Source organism: Myotis daubentonii, chromosome 3 (genome assembly GCF_963259705.1).
Source record: "Myotis daubentonii chromosome 3, mMyoDau2.1, whole genome shotgun sequence".
Lineage (NCBI taxonomy): Eukaryota > Metazoa > Chordata > Mammalia > Chiroptera > Vespertilionidae > Myotis > Myotis daubentonii.
The window spans coordinates 84,216,080-84,231,643 of record NC_081842.1 but is presented as its reverse complement, the minus strand read 5'-3'; positions in this window follow the sequence as shown (position 1 = coordinate 84,231,643).

The following is a 15,564-nucleotide window of genomic DNA, read 5'->3' as shown; positions in this document are numbered from 1 at the left end:
AAAGTAATGTTTAAGATTTATATCCCTCTTGAGCTCTGAGAAATGTGGCTTGCTTTTTGATTAAAGCATTTTGTAAATGTTGTCAGCTCTAAATATTTTGCATTTTTCTTCAAATAAGTTAAAGGTAGCTCTTTTCAAAAACTCTTGTTTTTTTTTGTCCACTAGCAACTCGCTTCTAAGGATTTTAAATGGAAATACTAGTTATTATTACTCTAATATTTCCCTGGTAAAACATAAAATCAATTTTTGTTACCCATTATAATTAAATTAAGGGCCAAAAACAGGAAAGTGAAATATATTTTATTGCTCTAGGTATAGAAATAAAACCCACTCAGAAGTATCACCACATCTTTGGAACATAAAATATCACTTCCTCATTCTTGTAAAGTAAAACATATAGATATCTTGGAAACATTGAAAATTAAAGGTTAAGGTAAATCTAGGCCCATGAATGGGTGCTCAGTTTTCTAAAATCTATGTTAGTATTAAAGAGACCAAGTTTCATTACAACTTCCCTCCCAAAAAAACGTTAAAAGAATTAAAGTTTGATGTGTGAAAGCATGTAAAATGAGTGATTTACTCTTCTTTTCTCCAAGTCTGAATTTTCCTAACAGAATCATTATTCTTACTATTCCATTCCAATGTCAATAAGATCAGTCTAGAATTGGGTTTCTCATAGATGCTGCTGTCAGTGGCATCTCCTGGAGTAATACATTGCACAATCTGCATAGCCCCATGTGGCAGCCCTGGTCTGAAAACATATTTATATTCTATATTACCATCTGTTAAGGCATTTATAATAAGACATAGGTTAAAATTTCAAAGCTTTTTAAAAAGATTTTGTTGAACATGCTGAAATTAGGGAAAATACGTATGGCCTTATGGTTTTTCTGTCTTATAGAGCTTTCTGTTCAACTATTGCCTAGATTGTTTCAATATTTTCCTAATTCTTTCTTTGCAGCTAATGTCCACATTTTTTTTATTCCTGTGATTAAGCAGGTTTATATTAAATCATGTTTGTACCTTTTTAAATTTAGAGTACAAATTTTTTATAATGTATGTTTATTTATATACATAGTCTTCTAAGTGTATTGAATGAGAAACTGTGTTTAAAAGCTTGTGCTCTAGAATAAAGATATAAATCCTTGCTTCGGTCCCCCGCTGTGATATAACTGAATAACTTAACTTCTCTAATGTCTCTGTTTCTTTAAATAATAAATGATATTACCATTTTAGTATTAATCTTGTGAAGAATAAATGAAATTGCAAATTTCTCACTCAATGCCTGGTAGAAAGTGACTCTACAACTTAGTCGTCTTAGTCATGCCTGTTTACTAAGTAATGTCCGAGGATCTCTCAATATTAGAAATGCTGTGAAATATTTATAAATTTAAAAATTTTCATTTTGTAAGGCATATAATACAAGAGGCAACCAGGGAATAATGGAAAGTTGTGTCAACTGTATTTTAGAAGTCCTCTTGTTCTTTACAAGATAAAGAAACAAAAAGTAACAGCATTACTTACTCATCTTGGGGGAACTTCTGTGCTTTCATTAAAACTGGCTAATACCTTTAGAACTTAGATTTATGGAGTTCATGCCATTTATATGAGAAGGGGATAGGTCCATCTGGCATAAATCAATTCAGCCAGTCACCTTTACTGACTGACTCATTATAAATATCACCACAAGCCAAAGGTACATGACAGAGAATAAATGAAAAACATTTATGAAAGCAGGTATGAAATAAAAGAAACTGATGTTAAAAGTTGCATGGATGGACTTGGAGATTATTATAATAGAAATAAGCCAGTTAGAGAAAGACAAATATCACATGGTCTCACTTATATGTGGAATGTAATGGACAAAATAAAGTGGCAAACAACATAGGTCCAGAGGCATGAATGCATGCAACAGAATGACAGTTCTCAGTAGGGAGGCGGGTGGAGAGGATGGAAGAGATTAACCAAAGAGCATATACACTTGCATGCATAGCCCCTGGACACAGACAATAATATGATGAAGACCTGGGGTGGGACAGGGCCTGGGTGGAAGGAGGCAAGGGGGAAATGGGGACATCTGTAAAGCTGTAAAAAATAAATAAAAATATTTAAACAAAACAGAGAGAGAAGAGAGAGAGAGAGAGAGAGAGAGAGAGAGAGAGAGAGAGAGAGAGAGAGCATTGTATCCTAAATGTTTATAAATGCATCTCAAAAGGTGATCAGAAAATATCACTGTAATGTAATGATTTACATTACAAATTTTTATTAGAAGATACAAGTCTTTAGTTAATGATAATATTTCCCTTTTGGGGTATAACTTCCATCTTTCTTGTGACTCAGCCATTTCATAAATAATTAATTCTGAAGTATAGCAAAAAATATGTGGAAATCAACAAATGTAACATCTTTGGCACTCATCTGCTGGTGAAAATTTATAAACTTCCATTTAAAGGCCAAATAGAAAGTTTACACTTATGTCATATTTTTTTTTTAAATCAGGATCCTATTATATGTAAAGTATCACATTTTTTAAGTCAACTGTGGTAATGCGATACAGGTTTTGATATTGTCTGAAAAAAATTGTTCATAAGTAAAAATAGTATTTCATGGAAAACAACAAAAGTTAGTACAGCTGTAAACATAAATAATCATATAAGTACATTTTATTATTATTTTTTCATGGTTTATCCTTACCTTTTATTTATTGGTATATTCTTCAATCTTTTTCTTCAATGTCATGGTTTTCTTTTTTTTCAGTTTTATTTATTTTATTATTTTTTAATTTTAATTTCTTTTTTGTTTAACATATTACATATGTTTCCTTTTTCCCCATTGACATATAAGTACATTTTACTATAGGAAATCATTTCATTTCATAATACAGTAGACGTGTTTCATTTGTAATTCCCATTTTGTTACACAGAATATTAGAAATAGGTATAGTCAGGAAAAAATTAATAAATTATTGAATGAATTTACTACTTCACAAAAGGTATTCTTAAGTAAAACATTTTGTTTTTTGCTGTGTGTATATGGCATTAAAGAATATAATAAGTACTAGGATAAGATATTGTCACCACCTTTGTCTGTTAAGCAGTTTAACCCACCATTGTTTGTGCAAGGCAAATGTCAACATAGTAAAAAGGGCAAATGATATTTCATCATTATTTTTATAATAGTCTTTACCTAATTCTCTAGAACAGCGGTTCTCAACATGTGGGTCGCGACCCCTCTGGGGGTCTAACAACCCTTTCACAGGGTTCGCCTAATACCATCGGCAAACACATATATAATTGCATATTGTTTTTGTGACTAATCACTATGCTTTAATTATGTTCAATTTGTAACAATGAAAATACATCCTGCATATCAGATATTTACATTACGATTCATAACAGTAGCAAAATTACAGTTATGAAGTAGCAACGAAAATAATTTATGGTTGGGGGTCACCACAACATGAGGAACTGTATTAAAGGGTCGAGGCATTAGGAAGGTTGAGAACCACTGCTCTAGAACAATGGTTCCATGCTCTACTTATTGAATCAGACACTCTGGAGGAACATGAATTTTTTAGCAAGTTCAAGGTTACAGGTTATGGGCACTGTTGTTTGAGAACTAGTTCTCTAGGAGTCCCTGAAAGAGTGCAGGTCATACAAAAATTCCAAAGCCAAAGTGTGCCACTCACCCTTCCTGCTTTTCCTCTTTTGCTATCTTACCCACCTCTAGGATGAATCACAAGCACGGATGTGTCTACCTGTCTTTGGCATTTGAATTATAATACATCTCATCTATTAAACAAATTTCTCATGATGTACCTATAATTGTTAGTATCTTCTCCTTATTTCTCTAGCTGGTTGTAGGATGGTATTTTCCTGTTCTAATGTCCTGCTATTTTGGAAGTGACATAAAGGAGCAAACAAGAAAGCAGGGAAGGTAAGAGTTCTTAATCTTCATGTTTCCTTGCTTCATTCCAGGATCCTTCTAAACTTTGATCCTTAATCATCAGGGTGATCACGGCTGGGCCACTTACTTTCCTTAGCAGTAATTATCTCATAGGATAACTGTAAGATAAAGTAATGGTAGTTAAAGTTTGTGACATTCTATGCATGCCAGGCATTAGATTTAGTTAGGATGATAAAGGTTGAGAGAGTTTTACATTATTTTGTGCCACTTTTGAAATGTGTTAATTAAATTAAAATTTAAAAGCATGTCATTCAGATGAAAATGTGTTTCTATCCCTTGAAAAGTAAGAGTGTGGGTGGCAGTGTGCTAACATATTTAAAGGGGGGAAATGATGAACATCTGTGAATGTCTGTGATAAAAATATGCAAAGAAAGCAGTGATTTAATTTAGACCTAAATATGCCAAGTTTAATTCACAGAGAGCATAGCACTAAAGGCAGTCAGTTAATGAGAGTATTCAGTGAAGTAATACTTTTGGTGGTAGCTTGCCTTGAAGAAGGCATTCTGTTTAAGATTGTTGAAGGTTATAATAGTTTGACACATAGGTCAACATACGGCATTTTTAAACAGAGTAGTCTAGAGTGAAATTATGGTTGATTTTAACCAATAGAAGATATGTATGTTCTGTTTTAAATGGCATTATTTTTAACCAAATAGAAAAATTATAGGCTCTGGCTAGGTAATCAGTTGGTTAGAAAGTTGTCAGGATACACCAAGGTTATGGGTTCAATACCCAATCAGGGTACATACAAGAATCAACCAAATGAATGAATAAATAAGTGGTATAACAAATATTTCTCTTTAAAATTCAGTCAAGCAATCAATAAATTAGAATGTTAGGGCATTACAGATATTCCAAGAAGATGTCTTATTAAGGGTCTGAGAGCAAGGATTCATTAAGAGTGCTTTCTGGCCGAAACCGGTTTGGCTCAGTGGATAGAGCGTCAGCCTGCGGACTGAAAGGTCCCAGGTTCGATTCCGGTCAAGGGCATGTACCTGGGTTGCGGGCACATCCCCAGTAGGAGATGTGCAGGAGGCAGCTGATTGATGTTTCTCTCTCATCGATGTTTCTAACTCTCTATCTCTCTCCCTTCCTCTCTGTAAAAGTTCAATAAAATATATTTTTTTTTAAAAAAAGAGTGCTTTCTGAGCCCAGAAGCTAGTGTAAGCTCATCTTCCTTGCTCTTTAAGCAGAAAAGGACCCGTGCTTTCTGGACTGGCAAATGTGACGCTGAATCTATGTCTAAGGCCAGATTATGGACTAAGTTTTTAAATACCTGGTTTAATTACCTCAAAACTTAATATAGATCAAGGATAAGGGTATATGGGACACCTATAATAGGAATAAACTTGTCAGCCTGGTAATGTAAAGTGCATTAAAACAAAACAAATGCCTGTTTGTTTGTTTATTTATTTATTTATTTATTTATGACCTATATAACTGAATTGTACAAATCTTGAAGTTAGATATTCTATTTTATTATACTTCTTTCATGCTTCTTTTACCCTGGTAAGGGAAAATCATAGAAGAGGAGTTTATTGAATAATTAATTGAGTACATAAAATTTTTCAAGTTGATTTATATTAGAGCAATATTAAAAAGTTTTTTTAAGAACAATGTATTTAACTAAACACACATATGGATAGATCAAATTAAAAATATTATCACATGAATTAGCCACATGACCTCTTATTTATTAAAAATTTTATTAGTCTTTGCATGATTCTTAGCATCTGCCAGAAATAGAAAGAAGAATAAATTGCATATGCCAATGTTGTTTTTCAAGGTATTTATCCAGAGAAGTAACTGAGTAGGCCAAGCCTATTGGTTCCCATAAAAGGTTGGGAAATTCATGTTTAATTATAATATCTCCATCTTGTAGCCAACAGAAGGAACATTATGACTCCCTGGTCCTTTAATCCAATAGTTGTTTAAAAGGATGAAACCACTGTTCTCGAATTATACATAAAATACTAAATAATCATCCAGAATGTTTGATGCCTAAATGCAAGATCTTATCACTACATGGTTTTTAACTGAATTATAAAGGAGTTGACTACCAGAGCCTTGCACATTAAGTTTTGTAAAGTTATGAGATAGAGGTGCTTATCAAAGGAGAGAAAGAAGAGAAAATGGCACAGAAAAAAAAGAAGAGAGGAGGGAGGGAGAACAAAGAAAATAAAATAAAATCATGAAATAAAAATCACATATTTTTAGAGTTAGGGTAAAATAAAATAAAAGAAAAACGAAAATTACATGTGAGATATTTTGTGTTAATAAAATATATATTATCAACACAAATATTTAATATAGAGAATAGTTCTAAGGGAAATATTATATTGCTTTTATTTGTATAAATTACTGAATATTAAAAATGTTTTGATTTATGTGAATAAATAAAATCAAACCCATTTTTCTGCCTCTGTTAAAATCTAATTGAGAAATATGCCATAATAAATGGATAAACAAATATTACACTAATTATTGAATCATGTCTTGTCCTCGCCAGTTTGGCTTAGTGGATAGAGAGTCTGCCTGCGGACTGAAGGGTCCCAGGTTCAATTCTGGCAAGTGCATGTTTCTCGGTTGCATGCTCAATCCCAGGCCCTGGTGTGGAGGCAACCAATCGATGTGTCTCACATCAATGTTTCTCTCTCTGTGTCTCTCCTTCTCCCTCCACTCACTCTAAAAATCAATGGAAAAATATCCTTAGGTGAGGTTTAAAAAAAATAAAAGTAAAATAAACATGCCTTAAACAGAAAACAACATACATAATCCTACTATTGAATCACAACATTTACTAAGCCTCTTATTGTTTTGATGAGAATTATGGGCCACTGCAGCTACTCCTGACCTCCTTGCTGAATGTGTGTAATCAGACTCTCAAAATTTAATGGCATAGAGGAGAAGAATAGAATGCTTTGCGAGAGGTTATGTGGCAAAATAGCTGTAGTTGGTAAGTGCTACGAGGACTATCACATAGATAATAAGACCAGCCCCGAACAGACTTACGGCTTAGAACGGGCAGAGTCCATCTTGATCCAACATAGTGAGTAATTTCACCTTACAATGACCCCTAGTCTCATTATACTCTCATTGTAATACTTTAACACTCTGTAAGACACGCCCCACGGGCAATGACTAGGAACGGAAAACCCACATAAGGACACAAAATGGCCCACAGCGTTTTCTGAGATATCTCCACACATTTCTGAATATCCTTTTCCCTTCTTGAATATCCTGCCCCTCAATTAAATAAGCCTCACTGAAAGAAGTAAATCTAAGTAGGGAGGGGTTGCTATACGTATGGAGTAGCCCTCTCTCTGTTCCACTGCTTCACTAATAAACTCTTTCACTTTAAACCCTATGCCGGCTCACATTTGAATTCTTTCCTGTAAGAACCACAGAACCAACAGTGAGTCTTGGACATTCAGGTTCCCAAAGCCCAGAATGCCTACATCATCTACACAGACCTTCTTGGTCTTCCTTTCCCAGGTAGGGTTCCAATTGTTTAATGCCAGAAACATTACAGGCCTTTGCAATTGTTCTTTCCTCACCTGGAAGATTCTTCCTATAGCTTGACATATGACTTCCTTTCTCCCCTTAAACTTTTGGCTCTGATTTCACTCATGCCAGTGGAAACTTTTCCAATCACCACATTTAAAATAGTTGCTAACATGCCCGTGAATCAAAACACTTTCTTGCTTTATTTTTCTTCACTGCACTCATCACTCACATACTTTACACTTTACTTAGTTTGTCATTGTTTTTCTAATTCTACTAGAGTGTACGTTCTATGACAGGAAAACTTTTTTATTCTATTTACTCACTGCAGTATTCTTAATAATTTGTATAGTATTCAGCACATTATAATTATAAACACTTGTTGAATGAATAAAAGTTTTCTGAGAGTAGCCACATCTCAAAGATAAAGAAAGGAAGATGGAATCAAATAACATGGCTCTCTCCTCACATTGATCATTGGAGTAATTTATTTCATGGCTACTGGAAAAAGAAAAATATTAGGCAAAATCCCAAGAATGTTTAGGGAAAAATCCCTCTTTTTAGAAAGCAGCAGAGTTTGAATGTTTGCTTTTCATTCGCCAACTCTTTTTTTTCTCAAACCATTAAGCTTAATGTTGAACATTATAGACAACTTGGGTATTTCCTCCCTCACAAACTGATAAAAGAACCAGTGGCACCATAACCACTCAATACATATAAAACTTAGCTTTCCAGAAAATTCTCTAACTATAATAGCAATAAAAACTGCAAAGTAATTTTTATTTTTTTAAAGAGAGAAAAAGGGTGAGAGAGAAAGAGACAGAAAGAGGGAGAGAGAAACATCAATGTGAAAGAGACACATTGATTAGTTGTCTCCCATACTTGCCCTGATGAGGAATTGAACCCACAATCTAGGTATGTGCCCTGCCCAGGAAACAAGTCCTTGACCTTCCAGTACATGGGATGATGCTCTAACCAACTGATCCACACTGGCCAGGGCTAAAGTAATTTTTAAAATTTTTCTCAAATATTCAAAATATATATGTCACTAATTATATTCTATAAAAAATAAATTTTTTTCAGAAGTGAGCCCTCACAGAATATCATTCATAGCTGTTAAACTTATACATGATTATAATGAAACTGTTTATGCATTTCCACAATCCAGAGCAAATTAGAAAATAGCACAGTTGAAGGAATAAGCATAACTGGTACAGATCAATAAACACATTAAAGCTAATAATAAATTGCTCCCTTCATGTGTTTACTGTACTTTATAATTATTTTCCTCATGACAGTTATCTCACTTACTTACCTACTTGTCTTCTGCATTAGACTGTGAGTTCCTTCATATAAGGTATATTTTATACATTTTGCTCATTTTATATCTAGCACTTAGCCAGTTCCTTATCAATTGATGCTCAATATATTTTATTTAGGGAAGTTTTAAATAAATGTGCACATTTAAGATGTTAACTGATAATAGGAAAATCATCTACAATGGAAAATTACCAAATTACAGAGTTCTTAAAAGAATATTATGCTCTAGAGCAGTGGTTCTCAACCTTCCTAATGCCTCGACCCTTTAATACAGTTCCTCATGTTGTGGTGACCCCCAACCATAAAATTATTTTCGTTGCTACTTCATAACTGTAATTTTGCTACTGTTATGAATCGTAATGTAAATATCTGATATGCAGGATGTATTTTCATTGTTACAAATTGAACATAATTAAAGCATAGTGATTAATCACAAAAACAATATGTAATTATATATGTGTTTTCTGATGGTCTTAGGCGACCCCTATGAAAGGGTCATTCGACCTCCAAAGGGGTCGCGACCCACAGGTTGAGAACCATTGCTCTAGAGGTTATAATAACTGGGCATAAAGACACAAGGATAGATGTCTTGTGTCTTTGATTAAGCTCGTGGTGTTATATCTGTGCTATTACTCTATGTGCATAGTGAGCTGCTGTTGGTCAGTGGTATAAATGGTCTGCACAGACACAAGCTGATCCAATGAAAACCACCTTACAAGAGCTGCTGCCGAATGGGTCTGCAGGTGGAACGTTTCAGTGGAAGTAAAGGACTTTGCAGAGACAGGAGAGGCATTACCTCTTTCATTGGGGAAATGGCTTGTATTCATATCTTTATGCATCAAGTATTTTCTGATATTTTTTCTTCCTTAATATATTTTTAATTACAAACAAATATGTGTCATATTTGTATGACCTAACTCCTCTATTTGGATATATGAGAGTAAACAACGGCATCGGCATGTTTCATTAATACCCTTGTTACAGGTTGGGGTCTTCAGAGGAGACACTGAGTTGGCACCTGGTGTGCAGGGTATTTTAGGAATCAACAAATGAGGAAGAGATAGAGATGAAGTAGCACTAGGAGTTGAATTGTTATGAATGCTCATAAAGTACTCACTGGCCCAGACCACCAAGTGGTTTGGGGTAAATTATTGGTATTTAAAATAGCTAATTTGAGACAAAATGGCCAGGGGTTTTAGATCCCCACCTTGATCAGTTGTTAGATATGGGCCATCCTGAGTAGGAGGAACTGGCCTCATGTAAGGTGACTTTCAATACCAAAGGCAAACCTGGGAGGAGCTTACTGCTGCAGCAATAAGTCTTTCCTTGAGGGATATCGGGTGATACAGCTCTTCATCTACAGAGCTCTGTACAGAGGGAGAAATACAAATCTGAATCTGATGTAAGAAACTTCTACTTGCCAGAGAAATATTATTTTTCTTTTGGAACACACAACACACACACACACACACACACACACACACACACACACACACACGAAATAGGCTTATTCACTCCTGAGTACAATCCTGGTAGATGTGACATTTAAAGCAACTAGTTTCAGTTATATATTAACATGGCCAAATACCTTAGTTTTCCATAGTTATTTTCTCCCCCAAAAAAGTAAGTTAGTGAGGTCTACTAATTAGTGTTTGTTTTACTTGTTTATGAAAGTGCAATTATGAAATACAGCTCTAAATATGGCAATTTTTATAAAAGTCAAATATAGTACAGTAATTATCTTGCAACCTCTAGTCTTTCCAACTCTTCAGAGATATTTGATAACCTTTTACTTTGTAATATTAGAGAGAGTTAATGAATATTTATAACTGCAGGTGTTAGAAAATTACTGCTGTAGTGAGAATTGGATATATTAAATAAAGTAATTTGCTTTTAGATAGTCAAATATAAATGCTGTTAATTCAAAAGATAATTCAACTACATAAATCAATAAGGATTACCTTAAAAAATAAAAGAAACTTCCATGATTTGATAGAAAGAGAAAAATGAAGGAAGGAAGGAAGGAAGGAAGGAAGGAAGGAAGGAAGGAAGGAAGGAAGGAAGGAAGGAGGGAAGGAAGGAGGGAGGGAAGGAGGAAGGGAGGGAGGGAGGGAGGGAGGGAGGGAAGGAGGGAAGGAATAAAGGAAAGAACGAAGGCAAAGGAAGAAAGAAGAAAATGTTGTGATAAGGAAATAAAATGTTTCAGATAGGAGGCAAAATATAATAGGTGTTAAGTAAATTTTTCACTTTGATCACTGAAAAACGTTTAAATAGTATAATATATATTATATATTTATATATATTCTATCTATCTATCATCTATCTATCTATCTATCTATCTATCTATCTATCTATCTATCTATATTATCTATCTATACAGGGTGTCCCAAATGTATACATACTTCAACAGCTGATTTTATTTTGAAAGTGAAATGTATTTTAATAAATACTACCTTTATAAATATTCATAGTGTGTATACATTTTTTGGGGGGGCACCAAGTATTTACTGAAAAATTAAATTCAAGCTTTTTTGTTTTATTTTTAAATGTATAAACATTTTATTCCCAAGAATGTGTAAATCATTCCAGAATTATTTTCAAGAATCAAAGAAAAAACTGTTGGTAACTACTATTATTATTTTGCTATATTTTCTTCTAATCATTCCCTTTGTTCATTCATTTCTATTCAAGCTTTCAACTTTTTTTAAAAAATATATTTTATTGATATTTTACAGAGAGGAAGGGAGAGAGATAGAGAGTCAGAAACATCGATGAGAGAGAAACATCGATTAGCTGCCTCCTGCACATCTCCTACTGGAGATGTGCCCACAACCCAGGTACATGCCCTTGACCGGAATCGAACCTGGGACCTTTCAGTCCGCAAGCCGACGCTCTATCCACTGAGCCAAACCGGTTTCGGCTCAAGCTTTCAACTTTACATGACTTGTATGAGGCATAATTCATCATAGTGAGCCAAATAGCAACTTGATGTAAACACTGATAATCAGCCACTAAAACTTGGTAAGGCATACTGGCTCGCATCCATTCTGATTGATCAGTGTATATACTGTTAGTTGTTATCTACATAGAATGCCACCTAATTTACAGAATTAAGTAAAAATGTGCTGATGATCTGCCATATTGACTGCTTGAATAAGGAAATCTGAATTGTCATAGCATACATTGATCATATACACAAATTATAAAATTCAAATAAATTACTCTGGTCATTAATATGTCATACTTATTAAATCATAATTTTCTGTTATTGCAGTAATAAGTATTACTGTATTTTTGTTGTTTGTTTTTTATTTTCTCTTTTTAATAAGAGAATGTGAGAAAAAGAGAAAACATAAAATTTTTGTTGTTGGGTAATTTATATTTTATTCTGACAAAAATAGCAATGACAAATAAATATATATACATTTATTCAATTTTTCATTAATCTTCTTTGTATGCCACACATTGCTGCCATATTTAACATTCAATAAATATGCATCAAAATTACTTGTAGGTACATGTATTAAATGGTTTTATGGAATGAAGTATAGAATTTGAGCCTCTTAATTTTATGTAAATTTTAACAATTATTTGGTATCAGTCAGATTCTCATTAACTATCGAACTGAATAGTTCATTTTCACCAAATATACTCCATGCTTTCTTGCCTTTTGTCTTTTTCATGTCATTTATTTTATGTGAATTTAACTGTCCCAATGTCTGGTTTCTGTCTACTCTTCCAACCTTAATTCTTCTTCAAGGGCCAGTAGAAATGCTACTCATTTTTGAAGATTTGCTGATTCCTCAGTTGATAATATTTTCTTATAATTTTGAACATCCAACCCACTTGTACTCTTGTACTACATATACTAAATAAGTTTTGTGAAAGTGACCTTTCTTACCAGAATATAAACACTGTATTGACATGAACAGTATATTTTCCAAATTTTTCCCCACATAGCAACAGCACAATGCTCATTATAAGCCCTTAATGAATATTTAATGGAGGAATATGTCTATTTTCTACCAGCATTGAATAACTTGTGATACATGACCTAAAATTTGAAGTCATATTCAGTTATCTAAAGTGTTATATGATACTTAATGTAAACTAACCACTAATAATGTATTTCTTGGAAAAGAGAACACTGATATGTACATCTACATACATACAGTATGTGTATTAGATATATTATCTTTAGACCTAATAGGCACAGTATTATTAAGTATTCTTATATCTATAGTTATTTATGATTTAGTTATCCAATTAACAGGTCACAAATATCCATAACCCAGTTAATACAATGTACATAAATAATAAAGGAACAATTACCTTGAAATGATTACATTTAAAAATTTTTGGCATTGAAATATGAAACTAAAAATCCCTTAGACCAGTGATTCCCAAAGTGGGCGCTACCGCCCCCTGGTGGGCGCTGCAGCGATGCAGGGGGCGGTGATGGCCACAGGTGCATTTGTTTTAACTTTTTTTGTATTACCTTTCTATTCTGAGTTCAATAAATAGTTTCACAATTTCAAACTTCAATGTTTCTAATTTACACCTTTCTTTACTATATTTTATGAAAAAGGTAGAAACATTAATACATGTATCTTTCTGTTTAATTGCTATTAAAATTTTAAAAAAATTAATTTCCAGGGGGCGCTGAGTAATATTTTTTCTGGAAAGGGAGCGGTAGGCCAAATAAGTTTGGGAACCACTGCCCTAGACCCTGGGTACATGGAATATAAGACCACTAATCAAGGAATATATGCTTTCACCAATGAGACATTTATGTAAAAGAACAGGGAAGAAAATAGTGAGAATGAATTAATGACTGTATTCATTTACTATAGAACTTAATTGTTTTAAATAGCCTCGATCCAGATGAAAATCAAGACATTGTTTTAACCCGAAATTCATTTAAAAAGTCAAAACAGTATCATATACTTTTTCTGGGAATTTACATATTTTGAAATTTGCTAATCTTTGAGAAGGAATTATATACATTTGCATACACATTTATATACACACTGGCCACACCCTCTTCAGGGTGGGGGTCCCCACTGGAGTGCCTGGCCAGCCTGGGTGAGGGGTTGATGGCAGTTTGCAGGCTGGGCAAGCCCCCCAGCTGGGACCCTTACCCCATGAGGGTGTTACTAGCCTGGGTGAGGGGCAGAAGGCTGTTTGCTGGCTGGCCACAGCCCCTTCAGGGTGGGGGTCCCCACTGGGGTGCCTGGCCAGCCTGGGTGAGGGGCTGATGGCTGTTTTCAGGCTGGCCACACCCTCTTCAGGGTGGAGGGTCCTGCTCGGGTCACTGGCCAGTCTGGGTGAGGGGCTGATAGCTGTTTGCAGGTTGGCCAAGCCCCTCAGCAGGGACCCCACTCCATGAAGGTGTGGCCATCCTGGGAGAAGGGCTGATGGCTGTTTGCAGGCTGGCCACAGCTCCCAGCTACCCAAGCTCCCAGTGGAGGCTGGCTGGAAGCAGGTATCTGGGATTTATTTAGCTTCTATAATTGAAACTTTGTTGCCTTTTGCAGAGGCCACAGCCAGCCAGGAAGGCCGGAAGCGTGGCTTCCTCCATCGCCCGGGCAACCAAGCCTCCTGCTTGCTCCAGCTTCGTGGCTGCTGGCTGCCAGCTTAGTTGGGTTAATTTGCATATAGCTGCTCTGATTGGCTGGTGGGTATGGCTTGAGTGTAGCAAAGGTATGGTCAATTAGCATCTTTGTCTTTTATTAGTTAGATAAATATATGGTATATGTATATCTTTAAGTCATTTATAGTAAAATATTTATAACTTCTACATCATCTACAGTAATAAAACACAAAGATGCTAATTGACCATAGCTTCGCTACATCCAAGCCATGCCCACCAGCCAATCAGAACAGCTATATGCAAATTAACCCAACCAAGATGGCAGCCGGAAGCCACAGAGCTGGAGCAAGCAGGAGGCTTGGTTGTCCCGGTGATGGGGGAAGCCAAGCTTCTCACCTGCTCTAGCCGGCTGTGGCCTTTGCAAAAGACAAAAAAGTTTCTATTATAGAAGCTAAATAAATCCCAGACCTGCTTCCAGCCAGCCTCCACTGGGAGTTTGGGTGGCTGGGGGCTGTGGCCAGCCTGCAAACAGCCATCAGCCCCTCACCCAGGTTGGTGAGGAACCCCAGCGGGGACCCCTACCCTGAAGGGGGTGTGGCCATCCTGAAAATGGCCCTCAGCCCCTCACCCAGGCAGGCCAGGCACCCCAGTGGGACCCCCACCCTGATACGGGACACCCTTCAGGGCAAACCAGCTGGCCCTCACTGGTGCACCAGGCTTCTATCCTATATAATAAAAGGGTAATGTGCAAATTGACCCTAACAGGAGAGCGACTGGGAATCACTGGTCACTTTGACACACACTGACCACCCAGGGGGCAGATGCTCAATGCAGGAGCTGCCCCCTGGGGGTCAGTGTGCTCGCACAGGGGGAGCTCTGCTCAGCCACAAGCCAGGCTGATGGCTGCTAGTACCGCGGTGGTGGTGGGAGCCTCTCCCGCCTCCTCAGCAACACTAAGGATGTCTGACTGCAGCTAGGCCTGCTCCCCATTGGCAAGTGGACATCCCCTGAGGGTTCCCGGGCTGCCAGAGGGATGTCTGACTGCCAGCTTAGGCCCATTCCCTGGGGAGCGGGCCTAAGCCAGCAAGTGGTCATTCCCCGAGGGGTCCCAGACTGTGAGAGGGCACAGGCTGGGCTGAGGGACCCTCCCGCATACACAATTTTTTGTGCACTAGGACTCT